Genomic DNA, 24,031 nt, shown 5'->3' on the forward strand with positions numbered 1-24,031 from the left:
TAAACTATGTATCACCCTTTGCAAACTTCCAAAGTCCTCTGCACTCTTTGCTCTACCACTCGTCCTGGTGTCATCTGCAAACTTTGACACACCACACGAGGTCTCCAACTCCAACCCGCCTAAGTAGATTGTAAACAATTGCAGCCCCGACACTGATCCCTGAGGCACACCACTAGTCAGTGTTCGCCAACCAGAAAGGCACTCATTTATCCCCACTCTTTGCTTCCTGTTGGTTAACCAGTCCTCAATCCAAGCTAATATACATTGCCCGTAATGCCACACACCTTTATCTTATGCAGCAGCCTTTTGTGTGTGGCGCCTTGGTGAACGCCTTTTGGAAATCCAGATACACCACATCTCTTGGGCCCCTGTTGCCCACCGTGCTCGTAATGTCTTCGTAGAATTCCACCAAATTAGCTAAGCATGACCTGCTTTTCATGAACTCATGCTGTGTCCGCCCAATGGGACAATTTCCCTCTAGACGCCTTGCTATTTTTCCTTGATGACAGATTCAAGCATGCTCCTCTAAAGAAGTTAAGCTAACTGGCCTATAATTCCCCACATTTTGTCTACCTCCTTTTTTGAGCAATGGTGTCACGTTGGCTGTTTTCCAACCTGCTGGAACTGCCCCAAAGTCCAGTGAATTTTGGAAAATTACCACAAATGCATTTGCTATTACTCCCGTCATCTTTTAGTACCTTGGGATGCATTCCATAACGGCCAGGAGACTTGTCTACTTTTTGCTCCATTAGCTTGCCCAACACGACCTCTCTTGTTATAATGCTCGTGCCTAGGTCCTCACCTACCTTTGGCTCTTTGTCATCAATTATTGGCAAGTTATCTGTGTCCTCCACTGTGAAGACCAGCACAAAATATGTGTTCGATGCCTCAGCTATGTCCTCATTTCCCATTATTAAATCGCCCTTCCCATCCTCTAGTGTACCAATGTTTACCTTAGCCACTCTTTTTCAAATTATATATTTATAGAATCTTTTGCTATCTGTCTTTATATTCTGAGCTGGTTTAGTCTCATAATCTATCTTACTTTACTCTATAGCCTTTTTTGTGATTTTCTGTTGACCTTGAAAGATTTTGCCAGCCTTCTAGTTTTCCACTGGTGTTTGCCACTTTGTATGCCTTATCTTTCAATTCGATAGCCTCCCTTATTTCCTTAGACATCTATGGCTGATTACGCCTTTCTTACAATCCTTCCCTTCCACTGGTACATACTTTTGCTGAGCACTTTGAAGAATTGTCTTCCACACTTTTCCTCAACACCAAAGAAGCTTTGCTTCCAGTCTACTTCAGCCAATTCCTCCCTCATCCCATTGTAGTCTCCTTTGTTTGAGTACAGGCTTCTGGTATTAGATTTATCTTCTCACTTTCTATCTGTATTCTAAATTCAACCATACTGTGACTGCTCCTTCCAAGAGGTTCCCTAACTATGAGATCATTAATCATTAATTAACCTAAATCCCTGTCTCGTCGGTTCCATTACATACAGTTCAACAAAGCCATCATGGATACATTGAATGAACCCCTCCTCAAGGCTGTCTTGACCAACCCGGTTCGACCAATTGACGTGTAGATTAAAATTCCTAGCCCCCAAGATAATTGCTGTACTGTTTTTATAGGCATTAGCTGTTTCGTTGTTTATTGCTCGTCTCAATGTGATGTTATTATTTGGCGGCTTATAGACTATGCCTATCTGTGTCATTTTCTTCTTAGAATTTCTCATTTCCACCTAAAAGGATTCAACCTTATATTCCATAGAACCTGTATCATCTGTCATGACGTCTTCCTTAAATAGCAAAGCAACGCCACCTCCCTTACCTTCCTATCTGTCCTTCTGAATAGTCTGATATCCCTGGATAGTTAACTCCCATTTGTGACCATCCTGCAACCATGTCTCTATAATGGCTGCTAAATCAAACACATTTGTGATAATTTACGTCACTAACTCATCTACTTTGTTTTGAGTGCAATAAGCATTCAGGCAAAGTGCCAGTATGCTAGTTTTTGTACCTGCTTTTTGAATTCTAACATCTCCATTCATAATATCTCCTGAGTTTTCCTCCCTCTTAACTTCCTTCATAGCTCTTGATGTAGTCAAATCCTCCTGCATAAATGTTGACCTGTTTTTTCCTTTTCTACTTGCCACTATGCTTCCTGTCATTTTCACCTTCCCTTCCCCCAGTTCACTAGTTTAAAGTCCGAGAGATCACCCTATTTATCCTTTTCGCTAGAACACTGGTTCCAGATCGGTTCAGGTGGAGAGCATCCCAATGGTACAGATCCCTCCCATTCCAAAACTGATGCCACTGCCCCATTAAATGGAACCCCTCTTTGCCACACCACTCTTTTAGCCACATGTTTACTTCCCTAATTTTCTGATCCCCATCACAATTTGCCCATGGCTCGGGTAGTAATCCGGAGATTATAACCTTTGAGGATCTGTTCCTTAATTTCGTTCTTAGTGCTTGATAATCCCTAAACAGATCCTCCTTCCTAGCCTTGCCTATGCTGTTTGTCCCAATATGGGCCACAACAACTGGATTATTGCCATCCTTTTCCAATATGCTTTCAAGTTGGTCAGAGATGTCCCTCACCCTGGCACGGACAGGTAACACATTTTGCGGGGCCCTGATTCTGCTTACAAAGGATGCTATCAGTCCTCCGAATTATTGATTCCCCCACAATTACCACTTGTCATTTTGCTTCCCCTCTTGAATGGCCTCCAGTACCATGGTGCAGTGGTCAGCTGACTCATCCTCCCTACATACCTCCCTTTCCCTCATCCTCAAAGGGAGAAAGTACCTCATACCCATTGGACACAGTCAAGAGCTGAGGCTGCTCTGTTCTTGAATTCAAGATTCCCCTACCAGCCTCGCTTGAAATCGCACCCTGCTCTTCCTGATCACAGGCTGGATTTGAAGCACTTAATCTCCCGAAACTAAGCATCCAGGTACTTCTCCTCTTTCCAGATGTACCACAGTGTTTGAATCTCAGATTCCAGCTCATCAACTCCGAGCTAAAATTCCTTGAGCAGCCAACACTTGCTGCAGACATGGTGAATGCAACTCACGATGGGATCAGCTAGCTCCCACATCACACAGCTACAGCACATCACCTGACCAGCCATCTCCATTTGATTAATTAGGTTATCAGTTAGTCAAATCCAGCTAGTTCATTTATTTAGTGGTTCCGAGTGTCTTTACTAAATGTAGGGCAGAATACGTACCAGACAATCAGATCATAGCTCACAATACTCACTGCTCTGTGCTCCTCCCTCTGACTCCATTCCCTGGAACCCAGGCCGCGAATCCCCGAGGTAAGTTAAATTGATACTCGCTGCTCTGTGCTCCTCCCTCTGACTCCATTTCCTGGAACCCAGGCCGCGAATCCCCGAGGTAAGTTAAATTGATACTCGCTGCTCTGTGCTCCTCCCTCTGACTCCATTCCCTGGAACCCAGGCCGCGAATCCCCGAGGTAAGTTAAATTGATACTCGCTGCTCTGTGCTCCTCCCACTGACTTCATTCCCTGGAACCCAGGCCGCGAATCCCCGAGGTAAGTTAGATTTATATTGTACGAGGGGCATAGCTGCAAATTGAGGGGTGACAGATTTAAGGCAGATGTCAGAGGCAAGTTCTTTACTCAGAGAGTGGTAAGGGCATGGAATGCCCTGCCTGCCAATGTAGTCAACTCAGCCACATCAGGGGCATTTAAACAGTCCTTGGATAAGCATAAGGATAATGATGGGATAGTGTAGGGGGATGGGCTTTGATTAGTTCACAGGTCGGCGCAATATCGAGAGCCAAAGGGCCTGTTCTACGCTGTATTGTTCTATGTTCTATGTTCTATACTCACAGCTCTGTGCTCCTCCCTCTGACTCCGCTCCTGGAAACAAGGTCGCGAATCCCTGAGCTAAGTTAGATTTTTACTCACTGCTCTGTGCTCCTCCCTCTGAGTCCGCTCCTGGAAACAAGGTACGAGTCCCCGAGGTAAGTTAGGTTTATACTCATCGCTCCGTGCTCCTCCCTCTGACTGTGCTCCCATTCCAGCCTCAGGCGGCTGTCTGTGTGGAGTTTGCACGTTCTCCCCGTGTCTGCGTGAGTTTCCTCCGGGTGCTCTGGTTTCCTCCCACAGTCCAAAGATGTGCAGGTTAGGTGGATTGACCGTGCTAAATTGCCCGTAGTGTTCAGGGGTGTGTGGGTTATAGGGGAATGGGTCTGGGTGGGATGCTTCAAGGGTCAACTCGTTGGGCCAAAAGTCCTGTTTCTACACTATACAAGACCAAGGTGAGAAGAGACTTAAGGTGAGAGGAGAAAGATTTAAAAATGACATGAGGGGCATTTTCTTTTTGCACAAAATTGTTCGTATGTGGAATGAACTTCCAGACGAAGTGGTGGACGTAGGGGCATGGGCCAAGCGCAGACTGGTGGGACTAATTTAGTTTGGGATTATGGTTGGCATGGACTGGCTGGACCAAAGGGTTTGTTCCCATGCTGCATGACTCTATTACTCGAAGTATAGGAATACAGAATAGACTGAAAAATGTACATTGTCACCTTCTTCGAAGCCATCTTTGAGACGAAAACCAGAACTAAAATAAACAAAAGCACAGATAAAAGACACAGAGCCAAAAGACTCTCTTTCCCTTTTGGGCAGAGGTAAAGATCCATGTGTTGTCGGTCTTTATTAGAAGAAAAGAAAAATATAGAAGGGACAGAAGAACAATTAAATGTCACGCTGGCTTCAAGTCTCTGGGCAATACAGATACATCCAAGATAACATTTGCTGACCAAAGAACAAAGATGTATTCAAAACCAGACCAGAAGATTTAAAATTAATTTCAGTTATTCTCCACACTCCAGGGATTCGCATTCACTCAGGAAAGATTTATTACCTCAATGGAATAAAGAAGGAAAGGAAAATGTAAATAGTTCTGAAGAAGGGTCAATGGACTCAAAACGTTAACTCTGTCTTCTCTCCACAGATGCTGCCAGAACTGCTGAGTTTCTCCCGTATTTGCTACTACCATTTGTTTCAGATCTCCAGCATCCACACTCCTTTTATATTAACACCCACAATTCCTGCAATTTCTACTTCTAGTTTTACGATTCTTTGAAATCAGCTTTCTCCAATTTCAGATTATCTTTGGATAATTTAGTTCAAAGCAAATTATCCTTCCAACCATTCCCAGTTCCAGTTTTTCCTTATTTTCTCCAAAAAACCAAATCACACTTGTACACGTTTACTCTGAGAAAATCTTATCACCTGGAATTAAAGATACGCAGGTATTTTGTGCCAGTCTTCACAGTGGAGAAGATGAATAACTTGCCGGTAATTGATGACAAATAGGATTTGGAAATTCACATCCTGGCCAGGACTTGAAACTCCAAACTTGAAACTCAATCATAAGACTCCTAAAGTTAAGCTAAATGCAAAACAAATAGAATGTAAAATAATGCAATAATAGCTCAAGGGATGGAGTTTAAAAATAGGGAGGCTAGTTTGCAGCTGAACGGGGTGCTGTTGAGGCTGTACCTGGAGTACAGTATGCAGTTTTCATCTCTTTACTTGGGAAAGGATGTACCAGCGTTGGATGAGGTGCGGAGGAGGTTCCTAGATTGATCCCGGAGTTGAGACCATTGGCTTGTGAGGAGAGATTGAGCAGTCTGGGATAATAATTATTAGAATTTAGAAGAATGAGGGGCGGGATCTTATAGAAACAAATAAAATTATGAAGGGAATAGATAAGATAGAGGCAGGGAGGCTGTTTCCACTGGTGGGTGAAACTAGAACCGGGGACACAACCTCACAATAAAGGGAGAGCAGATTTAGGACGGAGTTGAGGTGGAAATTCTTCACCCAATGGGTTGTGAATCTGTGGAATTCCCTGCCTAGTGAAGCAGGGAAGGCTACCTCATTGAATGTTTTTAAGGCAAAGATGGATAGATTTTTGAGCATTAAAGGAGTTAAACATTTGTGGTGAGCGGGTACGTAAGTGGAGCTGAGTCCATGAAAGGATCAACCCTGATCACATTGAATGGTGGAGCAGGTTTGATGGGCCAGATGGTCTACTTCTGCTCCTGTTTCTTATGTACTTATGTGCATAATTTTAAGCAAAAGTGGAAACAAATAACATCATTTATCTTGATTCTTCTTTCTTCAGTTGCCTTCATCTGACTGTAATTAAATATAACAGATAAATTTGCACAGGAAAGTCTTTAACAAGCTGATTCCAGCGAAAACGTCATCGCGTTTTCACACCACCACTGATAGCTGATCAAGGGATACAACACTCAGCACACCTTTAAACAGTGTTCCACTGCAACTCTCTTCTCTGTCTGGGAGAGGCACCATAACCTCATAAAATCCAAATGTTTCACCAGTGCAACCTAAGCGTACATGTTTTTAAACTGACACAGGCACACACCATAATCACCTCCACACACTTTGTATCTCCAGGCATACCAGACATATGAACATATGGATGTGAGTTTGCTCACTGAGCTGGAAGGTTAGTTTTCAGATGTTTCGTCACCATTCCAGACGAAGCGCTGGTTCTATGTCCCGCTTTCTATTTCGCTTCGTCGGAGGCTCTCTGATGATGTTACCTAGAATGGTGACAAAACGTCTGAAAACGAACCTTCCAGCTCAGCGAGCAAACTCACATCCAGAACCTCAATATGAACATATTGTATGTATGCCCAGATTTCGGGCACCAGGGGCAGAAGGACAATTAAATGTTACGCTAGTTTAATGCCTGGCTGCAATACAGACACATCTCAGACAACATTTTATGACCAAAGAACAAAGATAGATTCAAAACCAGACCACACGAGTTAACATTGAGTTTAGTTACTCTCCACACTCCAGGGATTCACATTCACACAGGAAAGATTTATTAGTTCGATGGAATAGAGAGACAAGCTTCTCCTTCCTCTTACAACTTCTGAACACTTCCGTCCGATATTAGTCTTAATGCTCACCCTTTCACTTGTCGGGACAGTGAGAGGTCCAATTTGTTTTCCTTTCCAGAAAGACCAATCACGACACAGAAGCTTGCTTCCATCCCATCTCAGCTGCCTACTGTTTGAAACATTGCCTTTTTAATTCCAACAGAACGACCAATTTTGCTTCATTTCATTTTATCCATCAACTCCCTGTTTGCAAGCAAGACGAGCAACATAGTTCCACTCCTCCTCAAGCTGCTGTAAACTTGAGTCTTGCTTTGATTTAACTGTGGGCTGAGGTAAGCAGTCTCCTTTAAGATTCTACATCCAGCATATAATGGAACATTTATCATTGGAAATTGCAACGAGTTTTAACATCGTGTTTCTTTTTCCCTCATCTTTAAACCATCATCCTTGTTTTCAAGTCTCTTTCTACAATATTTAGTATAACAGAAAAAAATAAGAATAATTCTATTGGAAAACTTAACAAAATAATATTCAGGGATTCAGGCTCATGGATCATTGGGAACTCTTCTGGGGCAGAAAAGACCAGGTCAAAAGGATGGGTTTCACCTGAACTGGAAAGGAGACAATAACCTACCAGGAAGATTTGTTAGTTCTATTAAAGGAGACTGCAAATTATTAGAGAGAGGGAGTGGACATCCTAAGTGGAAGAGTAAATAGAAAGCTAAATGAGAATGGTTTTGAATCTGAAAAGAGCAAGTTAGTTAGAAAAGACATGCAACAGAAAGTCAGAGAATGAAGTAACTCTGAAGAATTAGACAGCATTTATTTCAATGCATGGGATCTTATAGGTAAGGCTGGTGAACTCGGGGCATGTTTGGGAAAATAGGATTAGGACACCACAGCTATGAGAGAAACTTCACTGATGAATGGACAGGACTGGCAACTTAATGTTCCAGGTTTCAAATGCTATGGGAAGGACAGGAAGAGAGGCAAAAGAGAAGGGGGAGTGGCATTTCTAATTAAGGAAAATAATACTGCTGTGATGGTCGCCTCATTACAGGAAAGATGTGGAGGCATTGGAAATGGTGCAGAGGAGATTTACCAGCATGTGACCTGGAATGGAGGGAGGGTCTTACAAGGAAAGATTGAGAGAGCTAGGGCTTTTCTCTTTTGAACAACGAAGGATGAGAGGTGACTTGATAGAGGTGTACAAAATGATCAGAGGTATAGCTAGAGTAGACAGCCAGAGATTTTTTCCTGGGGTGGAGGTAGCTACTACGAGGGGACACAGTTTTAAAGTGAGTAGATACAGGGGAGACGTCAGAAGTAGGTTCTTTGCTCAGAGAGGGTAGTGGAGTCGGCCTCTTTAGGGGCATTTAAGTGGCTATTAGATAGGCATATGGATGATAGTATAAGTTAGGGGTGGAGGTTAGATAGACCTAAGGATTAGGGTAGACGTTCGGCACAACATTGTGGGCTGAAGGGTCTGTACTGTGCTGTACTGTTCTATGTTCTATTTACCAGAAGATATTTCTGAAAAATCATGTGAAAATATATTGATTGAAATTAGAGATAGAAAAGGAATGATCACCTTGATAGGATTGTACTGTAGATCCCCAGTAGTCAAAGGGAAATTGAGGGACAAATATGTAGAGAAATCTCGGTTTTATGTGAGAATAATAAGATTTGTAATAGTAGGTGATTTTAATTTTCCAAACATCGACCAAGACTACCATAGTGTTAAAGATTTAGACAGTGAAGAATTTATTAAATGTGTTCAAGAAAATTTTCTTTATCGCCATACAGAAGTTCCCATTAAAGAAGAAGCAAAACTTGATCTTCTGTTTGATAGTAAGCCAGGGCAAGTGACTAAAGTGATAGGGTCTAGTGATCGTAATTCTATTTATTTTTAAGTTGTTATAGAAAAGGATAAGCCTTCCATAAAAATGAAGGTTTCGAAATGGAGTTAGGAAAATTTTAATGGTATGATTCAAGAACTTACAAAAGTTGACTGGAGTAGACTGTTCACAGGTAAAAGGATTCCTGACAAATGGGAGGTGTTCAAGACTGTGATGACAAGAGTTCAGAGGCATTATATTCCTGTAGAGCGAATGGTAAGGCAGGTAAGATTGAGAAACAATGTATGAATAAAGATATTGAGGTTCTCGTCAAGGATAAAAAAATCACATCTTAGATATAAGCATTGAATCTTTTGAACAGTGGAAAGAGTGTAGAGGCATTCTGAAGAGGGAAATCAGAAAGGCAAGGAAAAAATATGAAAGAACCTTAGCAAATAAGGTTAAGGATAATCCGAAGAGATTCTACAAATACATTAAGATCAAGAGAGCAACTGGTGAGAGATTAGGACCCCTTAAAGATCAAACAGGTCATTTTTGTGTTGAACCTCAGGAGATGGGAGAGAGATTAAATGAATATTTGCATCAGTTTTTACAGTGGAGATAGAAATGGAGGCTCAAAAATGCAGAGAATAGAGGGTTTGAGTTATAATGAGAGGCTGGATAGGCTGGGACTTTTTTAACTGGAGCATAGGAGGCTGAGAGGTGATCTTACAGAGGTTTATAAAATAATGACGGGTATAGATAAGGTGAATAGGATGTGTCTTTTCCCTATGGTGAGGGATTTCAGGTCTAGGAGCATAACTTTAAGGTGAGAGGGGAAAATTTTAAAGCAGACATGAGAGGTAATGTTTCTACACAGAGTTGCTTGTGTTTGGAATGAACTTAGAGTCATTGAGATATATAAGAAGGAAACAGATCTCTTGGTCCAACTCATCCATGCTGGCCAGATATCTGAAATAAATTTCATCCCAATTGCCAGAACTTGGCCCATATCCCTCTAAATCCTTACCATTCATATGCCCATCCAGATGACCTTTAAATGTTCTAACTATACCAGTTTCCACCTCTTCCTCTGGCAGTTCATTCCATACATACACCACCCTCTGCGTGATGAAGTTGGCCCTTAAGTCCCTTTTAAATCCTTCCCTTCTCACCTTAAACCTATGCCGTCTAGTTTTGGATTCCCCCACCCTGGGGAAAAGGCCTTGACTATTCACCCTATCCATCCCCCTCATGATTTTACAAACCTCTATAAGGTGATCCCTCAGCCTCTGACACTCCAGGGAAAATAGCCCCAGCCTATTCCACCTCTCCCTGTAGATCAAACCCTCCAACCCTGGCAACATCTTTGGAAATCTTTTCTGAAAACTTCAAAGTTTCACAGCATCATTCCTATAGCAGGAAAACCAGAATTGCACAGAGTACTCCAAAAGTGGCCCTAACCAATGCCCTGTACAGCTGCAACATGATCCTCCCAACTCCTGTACTCAATGCACTGACCAATAAAGACAAGCGTACCGAACACCACTACACTATCCTGTCTACCTGCGAGTCCACCTTCAAGGAACTATGATCCTGTACTCCAAGGTCTCTTTGTTAAGCAACACTCCCAAGGACCTTAAGTGTATAACTCCTGCCCTGATTTACCTTTCCAAAATGCAACACCTCACATTTATCTAAACTCCATCTGCCACTCCTCGGCCTATTGGCCCATTTGATCAAGATTCCATTGTACTCTGAGGTAACCTGTTCACTACACCTCCAATTTTGGTGTCATCTGCAAACGTACTAACCATCCCTCCTGAGTTCACATCCAAACCATTTATATTAATGACAAAAAGCAGTGTACCCAGCACCGATCCTTGTGGTACACCGCTGGTCACAGGCCTCCAGTCTGAAAAGTAACCCTCCACCACCACCCTCTGCCTTCTACCTTTGAGCCAGTTCTGTATCCAAATGACTAATTTTCCCTGTGTTCCATGTGATCTAATTTTGATCACCAGTCGACCATGTCAAACGTCTTACTGAAAGTCCATATCGATCAGATCCACTGCTCTGTCCTCATCAATCCTCTTTATTCCTTCTTCAAAAAACTCAATCAAGTTAGCGAGACATGATTTTCCACATACAAAGCCATGTTGACTGTCCCTAATCAGTCCTTGCCTTTCCAAATACATAAAAATCCTGTCCCTCAAGATCCCCTTCAACAACTTGCCCACCAATGATGTCAGGCTCACCAGTCTATAGTTCCTTGGCTTTTCCTTACCACCTTCCTTAGCTAGTGATACCATATTAACTAACCTCCAGTCTTTCGGCACCTCACTGTGGCTATTGATGATATAAATATCTCAGCAAAGGGCCCAGCAATCATTTCCCTAGCTTCCCACAGAGTTTTCTAGGATACCCATGATCAGGTCTTAGGGATTAATCCACCTTTATGCATTTTATGCTATCCATTACCTCCTCTCTGTGATATGGACATGTTTCAAGCTGTTGCTATTTATTTTCTTACATTCTCTACCTTCCATGTCCTTCTCCACAGTAAAAACTGATGAAAAATACTCATTTAGCATCTCCACCATGTCCGGTGGTTCCACATATAAGCTACCTTGCTGATCTTTAAGGGGCCCTATTCACTCCCTAGTTACCCTTTTGTTCTTAATGTATTTGTGGAATCCTCCTGGATTCTCCTTAACCCTATTTGCCAAAGCTGTCTCATGTACCCTTTTCGCCCCTCCTGATTCTCCTCTTCAGTTCCCTCCTACTGCCTTTATACTCTTCTAAGGATTCACTCAATCTCTGCTGTCTGTACCTCACATATGCTTCCTTCCTATTCTTGAACATAACCTCAATTTCTCTCGTCATTCAGCATTCGTTGCAGCATTCAGCCTTGCCCTTCACCCTAACTGGAACATTGTGTCTTTGGACTCTTGTTATCTCATTTTTGAAGGCTTCCCATTTTCCAGCTGTCCCTTTACCTGCAAACATCTGCTTCCAATCAACTTTTGAAACTTCTTGTCTAATACTGTCAAAATTGGCCTTCCTCCAAATTAGAATTTTAACTTTTGAACCAGATCTATCCTTTTCCATCACTATTTTAAAACACAGAATTATGGTCTCTGACCCCAAAGTGCCCCCCTTTGACTGACACCTCAGTCCTGCCCCACCTTATTTCCCAAGAGTAGGTCAAGTTTTTCTCTACTAGGTACAACTGCACACTGAATCAGAAAATTTTCTTGTACACACTTAACAAATTCCTCTCCATCCAAGTCCTCAAATTAAAATTTTCTACCATAACCACACTATTCTTCTTACAGATAACTGATATCTCCTTAAAAATTTGTTTCTCAATTTCCTGTTGACTATTGTTGGGTCTACAGTACAATCCCAGTAAGGAGATCATCCTTTACTTATTCCTCAGTTCCACCCAAATAACTTCCCTGAACATATTCCCAGGAATATCTTCCCTGTATACTTCTGTAATGTTATACCTAAACAAAAATGCCACTCCCCCTCTTCTGTCCCCCTTCACTGTCACTCTGTTCTCTCCCTCCTCCCTTTTTCTCCCCCTCCCTCACTTTGCCCCCCTCTCCCTCCTCCCTCTCTCTCCTCCCTCTCTCTCTCACTCCCCTCTCTCCCTTCTCTGTTACTGTCTCCTCTCTCTTCCTCCTATGGTCTTCCCCTCTCTCTTCTACCTCTCTCTCCCTCTCCGCCCTCTCTCCCTCCTCCCTGTCTCTCCTCCTACTGCCTTCCCCCTCTCCCTCTGTACCGCCCCATCTCCCTCCATCCTCCCTCTCTCCTACCTCTCCCCCCCTCCACTCTCCCTCTCGTCCTTTCTTTCTGATCTTCTCCCTTCCCCCTCTCCTCCTCCACCTCCCCTTCACTCCTGCTCTCTTTGTACAGAGATAGGTTTCAAAATTACAAGGGTCTGGGCTCAGGATCTCCAGTGACCACAACTCACAGAGTTTAACAGTGCTGACCCTCAGGCAATGACTGTGTCCTCAAATCTTTGTCTAAAACTCCAAACACCAGACGGTTAATGTACCTTCAGAAAGCTCTATCTTCAATGTTTTGCCTGCCTTGCTGCATTTCACTGAAAGGGGAATTATTTGCCCATTAAACCACTAAATATGATGCAAAAACTTCTGGAATAACTCAGCAGCTTGGGCAGCATCTGTGGAGAGGAACCCATGAGATAATTTATTATTCTTTCACGTGATGTAGCCATCACATTGTGGAAGTGATGGCCTAATGGTGTTATTGCTGGACTGTTAATCCAGGATTCCCAAAGAACCTTCTGGAGACCCAGGTTTGAATCCTGCCATAGCAGATGGTGCAATTTTGAATTCAATAAATATCAGGAATTCAGCGTCAATGTGAACCCATTGTTGATTTGGGGGGAAAACCCTTCTGGTTCACTAATACCCTTTAGGGAAGGAAACTGCCATCCTTACCTGGCCTGGGCCTACATGTGACTCCAGACCCACAGCAATGTGGTTGACTCTTAACTGCCCTCTGGGCAATTAGGGATGGGCGATAAATGCTGCCTTGCTGATGCTCTCCTCCCGTGAATGAATAAAAAATAAACTAGAAGCCTGCATTTATTGCCCATCTGTAATTGGGCTGTTGCCCAGAGGACAGTTAAGAGGGAATGACATCGCTGTGGGTCCGGAGTCACCTGGATGCCAGACCAGGCAAATGTTACACACACATGCACCAATGGAATAAAAACCGAAAAAACTGCAAATACTGTAAACCGGGAATAAAAACGGAAGCTGCTGGAAAAGCTCAGCAGGTCTGGCAGCATCTGCGAAGAGAGAGTTAATGTTTCGAGCTTTTCCAGTTTTTGTTCAGACACAGCCTGCTCTCCCCCTGCTGGAGACTATAAATATTACACCTGGACACGTGCAGTCACAGCATGACCTCCCTCTGTGAATGTTATACACACTCACGCACACACAGACAAACACACACACACTCATAAACACACACACATATACACACACTCACTCACATAAACATGCATATACGCACACGTCCACACACGCTCATGCAGACATACATCCACAAACACAGACATACATGATCAGATGTATATACACACACACACACACACACACACACAATCTCACATATGCACACATTCACACACACGCATACGCACACACATTCACATACATACACAAACACGCACATGCGCACACACACACACATGCATACATACATGTACACTGATACACACACACAATCTCACATACGCACACACATTCACACACGCATACACACACACATTCACATACATACACAAACACGCATGTGCGCACACACACACATGCATACATACATATACACTGATACACACACACACAATCTCACATACGCACACACATTCACACACGCATACGCACACACATTCACATACATACACAAACACGCATGTGCGCACACACACACACACATGCATACATACATGTACACTGATATACACACACACAATCTCACATACGCACACACATTCACATACACGCATACGCACACACATTCACATACATACACAAACACGCATGTGCGCACACACACACACATGCATACATACATGTACACTGATACACACACACACACACACACACACACACTCTCCAACTTCTCCCATAGGAACATAGAGCCCCCCTTTCTCTTTGTTCCAACGCCAACCTCATCATTAAACCCGTTGTTAAGGGGTGGGGGAAACTTGGTGGCAGTATGATGCTTTGACTTGTACGTCACTCAGGCCAAATGCCAATGCTCTGACATCTCACCCTCCTGTCCCCTTGATTACGACACCACCCCGATCACCAAGCCATCAACACTCCCAATCATCAATAACCTCATTACTTCGGGAAATCTCCCATCTACAGCCTCCAACCTGATAGTTGCCCGACCCCACACTGCCCATTTCCATCTCCTACCCAAAGCCCATAAACCCAACTGCCCCAGTCGACCCACTGCCGCTGCCTGCTCCTGGCTCCATGCTTTCCCCTTCGGTCCAGGAACTCACCACCTACATTTGGGACACAACCCATGCCCTCTACGCCTCCCGTCTCACCTTCGCCCAAGGCTCCACAACAATCCTTCCAAATTCAGCAGAGATTCACTTGCACCTTACCTACCCTCATCTTCTGTATCTGTTGCTCCCAATGTGGCCTCCTCAGACTGAGGGATGAGTTCACAGAGCACCTATGTCTGCACACACCAACCAAATCGATCTTCCAGTCGCCATCCACTTTCCCTCCTCCTCCCACTCCCCTGGTGACATGTCCATCCTTGTCCTCCTCTACTGTCAGATTGAGGCCAAATGTAAACTGGAGGAATGACGCTGCATATTGTTACAGCCCAATGACCTGAATATTGACTTCACCAACTTCAAAATCTCTCCTGCCCCAACCTACCCATCTTTCTACTCATCTATCCATTCGCCCCTTCCCACAGACCAATCACAATAACCCCCTTTCTGCATCCACCTATTTCTATCCCACCTACCCTCCCAAAGCCCCACTCCCCTCCATCTATTTATTTCTGGGATTCCCTACCCCTCTTCAGTCCTGATGAAGGGTTTCAGCTCAAAACTTTGACTTCCCTTGCTCCTCGGATGTTGTCTGACCTGATGCGCTTTTCCAATCCACATCTATTGAACAACAGAGCTTGATTCCACTCTGCTGGGGACTATAAATGTTTTACACACACACACACACTTTCTCTCTCTCTCTCACACACACACACACACACACACACCATATAGCGTGATCCACCCTCTGCTAGGGACTAAATGTAAGAATCAGCAATACAATTCATAAATTCAATACAGGAATGCACACCTTAAAGACATGTCTCATTGTAGATTTTAAACTGATAAACACAATGAGATTGATAATGGAATGGATTATTGTAAGAACGAGCTTTCAAATGCATTCTGTTACTGGATAATAATGTTCACTAAACAGAAAAAGAAACTTTTGACATGAATACTCATTTGTTTATTGGGAAATATGAACAGTAGACATTTTTAAGAACATGAATACATAACATAAATAACATTCCTACACATCTCCCACCCACTATCCACCCTGCACCGTCCTCACACATCTCCACCCACTATCCACCCTTCGCCTCCCACACAAATCATCCACCCTCCACCTCCCCTAAAAAATCTCACACCTGCTATTCACCCTCTACCTCCCCTACAAATCTCCCATCCGCTATCCACCCTGCACCTTCCCACACATCTCCTATCCACTAACTACCCTCCACATTCCCTACACATCTCCCACCCACTATCCACCCTGCACCTCCCATACACATCTCCCACCCACTATCCACCCTGTACCTCCCCTATACATCTCCCAACCACTATCCACTCTGCACCTTCCCTACATATCTCCCACCCACTGTCCACCTGCACCTCCCCTACACGTCTCCCACCCGCTATCCACCCTCCACCTCCCCTACATACCTCCCACCCGCTATCTACCCTGCACCTCCCCTACACATCTCCCATCCACTATCCAACCTGCACCTCCTCTACACATCTCCCACTCACTATCTACCCTGCACCTCCCTTACACATCTCGCACCCACAATCCACCCTGCACCTCCCCCATATTTCTGCCACCTACTATCCACCCTGCACATCTGCCACCTGCTATCCAAACTCCACCTCCCCTAAACATCTCTCACCAGCTATCCACCCTCCACCTCCCATACACATCTCCCACCCGCTATCCACCGTCCACCTCACCGAAACATCTTCCACCCGCTATCCAAACTCCACCTCCCAAACACATCTCCCACCTGTGTCACAAATCAGACCTGGTGCCGAAATGGTGGGACCATCCGATGAGAAGAGATTGAGAAAACCAGGCCTTGTATTTGTGAGAGTTTTGAGGAATATGAGATTATCTTAAGAGAGATGCAGGTAAGGTGTTTTCCTGCTTGGGAGGTCTGGAGCCAAGGGGCATAATATAAAATGAGGGGAGATGCCATATAAGGTCTGAGATGTGGGGAATCGAATTCCATTCAAAGGGCTGTGAGCCTTTGGAGTTCTCTTCCACAGAGGGCTGTGGAGCCTCAGTGCTTGTGATCATTTCAGGGAGAGATTGATAGATTCGCCAGTGGGTTGCATGGTTATGGGCATGTTGTGAGGGACATGCATTGATTTGTTGGATCATCCATTCTCGCATTGTACAGCCTCAATGGGCTGAATGGCCTAGACCTGTTTCTGTGTTTCCTTAGATGAGGAGATCAGAATTGTCCTTGATACTAAGGTGATCTCTTACTGAGGTTTGACATGAGTGCGTTCAAGTCCCTTTTGAAATGTCAGCCCAATGCAGGTTTCCGCAGTTCTGGAATCCACATGATAGCAGGGATGTGATCACATTGGAGATGGTGCAGAGGAGATTAGCCTGGGCTGGAGAGTTTGCGTTCTGAAGAGAGATTAAACAGATTAGGATTGTACTCCTTCCAACAGAGGAGATAGAGCGAGGACGTGACTGAGATGTAGAAAATGAATAAGGGACATAGATAAGGAAGACAGGAAAAAAAACTTTTCACCTTAATGGAGGGTTCAGGAGGGGTGACATCAGCTTAAGTGAAGGAAATGGAAGCGTTTAGTTGAGGGAGGTGCAGGGCGTCAATAATGAAATGCCTGGTGGGTAAGAGAGATGAAGAAATGTGTGTGTCTGGAATTCACAAATTCAAAGAGTGAGAGAGGTGGGAACACTGAAGACATTTGGGATTCATTTGGATGGTAATTTGTAATGCCACAGTCTACAGATCGATGTCGACAATGAAGCAAGAGGGTGCAACTGGGTCAGGGGTGTGAAATTCACACCTCTCTGTACAATGAGCTGAGACCCACAGTGAAGGGCGATTTGAGGGGGGGAAGCGGGAAAAGGTTATGGTGTGGCAATGAGCAGACACAGGGCAGACAGGGCAGCGTTATATAGACCCCACCGCTCCTCCAAACTCTCCCCAGCAGAGAAACAGATGAACAGCCCAGAGACCCCAAAACAAATGGAGACTGACGACTGGGATAAGGTGAAAGAAGCGGTAGATCCTGACAGCATGAAGCAAACATTCACATTGTGTGTTCCAGCCTGGGGGAATCAGACCCCACTACGGTCAGAGGTCAGCTCTCTATTGCTGAGTGGGAGGTGGGCAAAACAGCGGGGGTAAATTCCAGGGGCACGTGTCAGAGATATTGGAACAAATTGGCCATAGGAGGAAGGGCTAGGGGCAAACTGAGAGGAAAGGAGTGTATAGAATGGCCCAAAGGACTCAAGTTAATGATGATATTCAACAGCTGCATGAGAAGATAGACTGTGCAGGATGGGCCAAAGGGCTAAAATTGTTGATGATACTCGACAAGCTTGGCTCAGTCCTGGGAACACTCCAGTGAGCGGCACAGACAGCATAATTAAAAAGAAAACTTGTTTTCTGTATGATTCTCTATGGTTTTGTCTGTTGCATCTGGTGTTTTTGTTCTAAGGCTGCTGGACTTCACTTCAGACCAGAACGTGAACAATGCCAAGAACGACCCTGAACCTCCAGGCCAGCCATTGATTGAGGGGTCCCTAAAAGACAGAGGAACATGAGATTTGTTGCTTGTTTTATTCTTTTTCTCTTCCATTTGTTATTACCTCTCTAATAATTTATTATTGCCATTATGATCATTTATTACTTAAGAAGCATTCATATTTATGCAAATTGCTGTTGTTCTCTTCATTATGTTATCCGAATCTGAAAAGAAGCACTTGGATACACGCTCTGATCCAACATAAGGGGTCCACACATACATCAGAGAAATAAAGCTGACGCCACAATTCCCCCCTCCCCACCCCACAACGGTGAATGAATGATTGTGGCTGGGAAGAAGCTGTGCTGTTGAGAATGCTGAGTGTAAGGTCAAGCAGGGAACATCAAAGTGCCCCTAGAATGGGGCACCCCCACACCCTGCAGGACACTACCCCCCACCCCCCCCCCCCCCCCCCACCCCCGTTAAAGTGGTGTAGCCAAGTGGGGGACAGAGATAGACAATAGAAGTCGAGAAAGTGACCAGTGAGGTAGTAGGGGCTGGAAATGGGCAACTGACAAGAGTGCATTGTGGCAGGCCAGACGGGTCACCAGGGAAAGGAGGACGGTAGAAGGAGGGATAACTGAGATAGCTCCCCACACCTCCAACCCACACCCCCAACAAAAATGGACATTGGCATCTCCGAACTGGGAGACACCCAGAAGTGAGGAGTGTTGGCGATGTGTGTTGACGTTTTATGAAGGGGCCTAGGCATTGTGTCTAAATAACCTGGTGCTTCAGTTATTTCTTTTCTCATTCACAGGATGTGGATGTTGTGGTTAGGCTGACATTTATCACCCCATCCCTAATTGCCCAGGGGCCAGTTAAGAGTTAACCACTTTTACTGTGGGTCTTGAGTTATGCACAGGCCAGACCAGGTAAGGAGGACAGATTTCCTTTCCTGAAGGTTTCTACAACAATTGAAAATGGCTTCATGGTTATCATTAAGCTCTTAATTCTAGACTTTTGTTAAGTTCAAATTTCACCATGGTGGGATTTGTACCCAGGTCTCCAGAGTATCAGGGATAACATGGTGTGAAGCTGGATGAACACAGCTGGCCAAGCAGCATCAGAGGAGCAGGAAAGTTTGACATTTCTGAAGAAGGGTCTCGATCTGAAACGTCAAACTTTCCAGCTCCTCTGATGCTGCTTGGCCTGCTGAGTTCATCCAGCTTCACACCGTGTTATCTCAGATTCTCCAGCATCGGCAATTCCTACTGTCTCTCCCCAGGGTATCACCTGGGTCCCTGGATTAACAGTTTAGCAATAATTCCATCTGGTTATCGCTTCCCCCAGCCCAACATTGCTCGCTCTACTGAATGGTGAAGAGGCCTGGGTGGAGCGAACAATTGATAAGGACCGACCTGAGTGAGCTACCTTGATAAACAAAGAGAGAGAGAAAGTGGTCACCCAATAGGGAGAGAAAGGGCCCACTGGTTTCTGCAGGACAGGGGTGAGTTCGCCCAGGATGGGAGACAGAGCCAGCCTCACAGAGGTGGAGTGGGACAAGAAGGGGTCTGGTTGACCAGGCTATGCCTTGCATATAGGTACAGTGTGCTTAAAGACTGGACTAATATCTGTCTCACTGCTAGCTCACCGACAACACAGAAAGTATCCGATAAAGTCTGACGCTCAGGAAGTGATTGTCATGATCGTCCAATAGATCACTGAACAGGGGAGGGGAAGGTCCTGTCCCCCCCATCCCATTCAGTACCAACTCCCTGGTATGACCAGTGAAGGGACTGAAATGGTCATGCTGCAGGACCCTCAGGGAAGTTAGCCTCGAAAGACCCCCTCCTCTCCCCGAGTTGTAGCCAGCCCTGCCACAACAGGTGTACAAGGTAATGAGAGGCATGGATAGAGTCGATAGCCAGAGACTTTTCCCCAGGGCAGGATTGACTGCCATGAGGGGTCATAGTTTTAAGGTGTTAGGAGGAAGGTATAGAGGAGACGTCAGAGGGAGGTTCTTCACCCAGAGAGTTGTGAGCACATGGAATAGTTTACCAGTGGTAGTCATGGAAGTGGAGTCATTAGTGACATTTAAGCAACTGCTGGACATGCACATGGACAGCAGTGAATTAAGGGGAATGTAGGTTAGGTTATTTTGTTTTTGGATTAGGATTAATCCACGGCACAACATCGTGGGCCGAAGGGCCTGTACTGTGCTGTACTTTTCTATGTTCTAACAATGGGGGAATTTCATAGAAACCTCTAAAACACAAACAGGACCAGACAAGGTAAATGCAGCATGGATGATCCCGGTGACCGGGGAGGAATCCACAGTCAGGCATTACAGCCTAAGGATAGGGGGTAGGCCATTTATGACAGAGATGAGGAGACATGCCTTCACCCAGAGTGTGGGGAGCCTGTGGAATTCTCTACCACAGGGAGTGGTTGAGAGGAAATCTTTGAATGTTTTCAAGAAAGTGGGAACAGAAGACTGAGTTCGATGATCAGCCCATGATTGGATTGAATGGTGGAGCAGGTTCAGTGGGCTGAATGGTCCTACTTTCTCTGGTTGTGCTGTTAATGGCTCGGCACCCGGATACCCAACATTCACAGTACTGCATAAAGCCGATGGGTTCCTCTCCTCCCAGACGCTGAACAATACCCTTGGAGCCAGATGACACATGGGTTTGGAGCAGCTAAGATCCATCTCAGAGACCCTGGTAACTATCGGGCTTCAGGGTCAACTGCAACAAGGAGTTTGATGTAGATAGAGAGTCATAGAATCATACCATGAGGGAGGGACTGCATTAGCTTCTGTCTGTATACAAAGTGGCCTTTTTTTTAATCACAAGCTACATGTTTTCAAAGCAATGCACTTGATTCCTTTCTGTTGATTGCTCGGCAATTAATGAACTGGCGCTACCTTTGCATTCTGACATACTCCCAGAGTGCAAGGTATACCTGAGAGTTATCATTGTCTTGAAAAGGTAACGTTCTCTCTCAGCTCTCAGAACTCTTCAGGATTTCAATTGGCCTCTGAACACATTCCGGCAGATGTTCAATTTCACTTTCTCCAGGACATCGTTGTGTCTCCTAAGTGCAGTTCCCGCATTCAAACCAAATCCCCGGACTGCAACCGAATCCTCAATATATTCCAGATTCAATGATAAAAAAACTGTACCCAAACTCCCCCATTGATAAAACTGACGTTAACCCTGTTATTTTCCCACAGGCTGTGCAAAATTTCTTAAATGACAGAGGTGTTCAACTCTGTAAGAGGTAGAGAAATGGTTTGGTGTCATTAAATCAGTTATGGAGTCAACGCAGAAAGAAACCGTTCCCTCCAACTCATCCACGCCAGCCAAATATCCTGAATTAATCAGGCCCCAGTTCCTATATTCCTCTAAACCCTTCCTATTCATAATCCCATCCAGATACCGTTTAAATGTTGTAATCGTACCAGTTTCCATCACTTCCTCTGGCAGCTCAATCTATACACACATCACCCACTGTGTGAAAAAGTTGCCCCTCAGGTCCCTTTTAAATCTTTCCCCTCTCATCATAACCTGTGCCTCCTATTTTTGGATGTCTGTACCCTGGAGCAAAGACGTTAGTGATTCTTCAGATCCCTTTTAAATCTTTCCCCTCTGACCTTAAACCTATGCACGTCTGGTTTTTGCGTCCCCTACCCCGGGGAAATGACTTTGTCTATTCACTCTGTCCGTGTTCCTCATGATTTGAAAAACCTCTATAAGGTCACCCCCTCAGCCTAGGACACTCCAGGGAAAATAGCCCCAAGCTATTCAGCCTCTCCCTGTAGCTCAAACCCGCCAAACCCAGGAACATGCGTGCAACTCTTTTCTGAACCTTTTCAAGTTTAACATCATGTTCCCTGCAGCAGGAAGACCAGACTTGAACACAATGTTCAAATATATATTGGATTCCAATCCAGTGAAAGCAAAGTGTTTGCTCGGCCTATTTATCAATGTCAATCTCATATGGACAGTTTCTACACATACCTGGAAATGTGATCTTTCTTTGCAGTAAAATAATTCAGCGCTAATAGCGACGGAACAAGTTTGCTAAAACTTCAGTAGGTCAGCGGAACTGCAGCAATGCCCAGTCACTTTGTATTCAGTGGTTGAAAACATTATGCAAAGTGAGTCACATTCAGAGACCATAAGGTCTCAGACAGCGTGGGAACTAAAATGTCAAATGGTAGCAGTTAGCGTGTGTTCGAGGTATCACTTTTTTGCAGCGAAAACCACATCCTGCTCCTAACTGTTCAGCCCAGACGGCGCGATGCAGCTGTCAGTAATCCACTTGAGTGGGAAGACGTTACACATTTCTCTCTCATTTTTTTTTCTTTCCCTCCCCTTTGTCTGCGTATGCAATGGGGAAAAGAAACATACTCTGCTGTCGATTCGCGTCTTATTCAGGACTGTGTCTGCACAACAAAATGATGATTGATCCACCCTGTAAGTGCTTTGTCAGCCCTGATACCTCAGAATCTTACAGTGTTTGTAGGGAGGCTATCTACTCTGCTGTGACTGGTTCTGGTTCCACTGACTCGCAAGGCAGCTCATCCACTTGCCTGTTTTCTTTCCCGCGGCCTTGTACTTATAGAGTCATTGAGTCGTACAGCATGGGAACAGACCCTTCTGTCCAACTCGTCCAGGCCGACCAGATATCCGAAATAAATCTACTCCCATTTGCCAGCATTTGGCCCATATCCCTCCAAACCCGTCCTATTCATAAACCCTTTTAAATGTAATTGTACCGACCTCTTCCACTTCGTCTGGCAGCTCATTCCAAGATATCAGAGGTAGGTTCTTTACTCAGAGGGCAATAAGGGTGTGGAATGCCCTGGCTGCAACAGTAGTGGGATCGCCAATTTTAAGGGCATTTAAATGGTCATTGGATAAACATTTGGATGATAAAGGAATATTGTGGATTAGATGGGCTTCAGATTAGTTTCACAGGTTGGCGCAACATCGAGGGCCGAAGGGCCTGTACTGTGCTGTAATGTTCTATGATCTATATACGCACCACCCTCTGCGTGAAAAAGTTACCCCTTATGTCCCTATTAAATCTTTCCCCTCTCACCTTAAACCTATACCCCTCTAGTTTTGGACTTCTTTGTTCTCTTCAGATAATAAGATAACTATTTTTCAAACATGACTGAGAGGAAATATAGTACCGGCAATCGGAGGAACTGAAAGGCAAAGAAAACACATACACAGTTATGTTTACTGGCAATTACACAGTAGGTTTTAATAGTTGGAGATGTGGACAGTCAATGATAACATTGTCATAACTTGTGTAAGCATGACAGATTCCATAATCAATGAATGAGATGTAATTTTCTAATGCGCTGTTAAATCCAGGTTTGAATTATGATTGAATTTTAACAATTTAGCCCCGCCCTCAATGATGGTGGAGTCTGGCCTATCGATACATAACACACATGGGTGCACCTTCAACGAGACGTTCTGTGTGGATGATCTAATCTGAGGAATGCAGCAGCCGCCAGGCAATTTGATTCACTGCAACAAGGATAACAAGGAAGTTGCGGGCTAGTCCACAGGCGTTGGATTGCCTGCCAACATTCTGCTGAAAACAGAGAAGATTTAAGCTTGGAGCTAAGCTGTTCAAGTAGAAACTCTGCACTGGCATTTACAGGGCAATG

General features: G+C 44.5%; 1 protein-coding gene across 1 annotated transcript in view; it reads right to left on the minus strand.

Moving 5' to 3' along the window:
- Positions 1-23,653: 23,653 nt before the first annotated feature.
- LOC125449621 (uncharacterized) overlaps positions 23,654-24,031 on the minus strand; it is a 45,494-nt gene continuing 45,116 nt past the window's right edge. The window contains exon 10 of the mRNA XM_048525467.2: positions 23,654-23,955. The gene's annotated coding sequence lies outside the window, so the exon portion shown is untranslated. The remainder of the gene's footprint in view (positions 23,956-24,031) is intronic.

This window comes from Stegostoma tigrinum, chromosome 46 (assembly GCF_030684315.1).
Source record: "Stegostoma tigrinum isolate sSteTig4 chromosome 46, sSteTig4.hap1, whole genome shotgun sequence".
In the NCBI taxonomy this organism is placed as follows: Eukaryota; Metazoa; Chordata; class Chondrichthyes; order Orectolobiformes; family Stegostomatidae; genus Stegostoma; species Stegostoma tigrinum.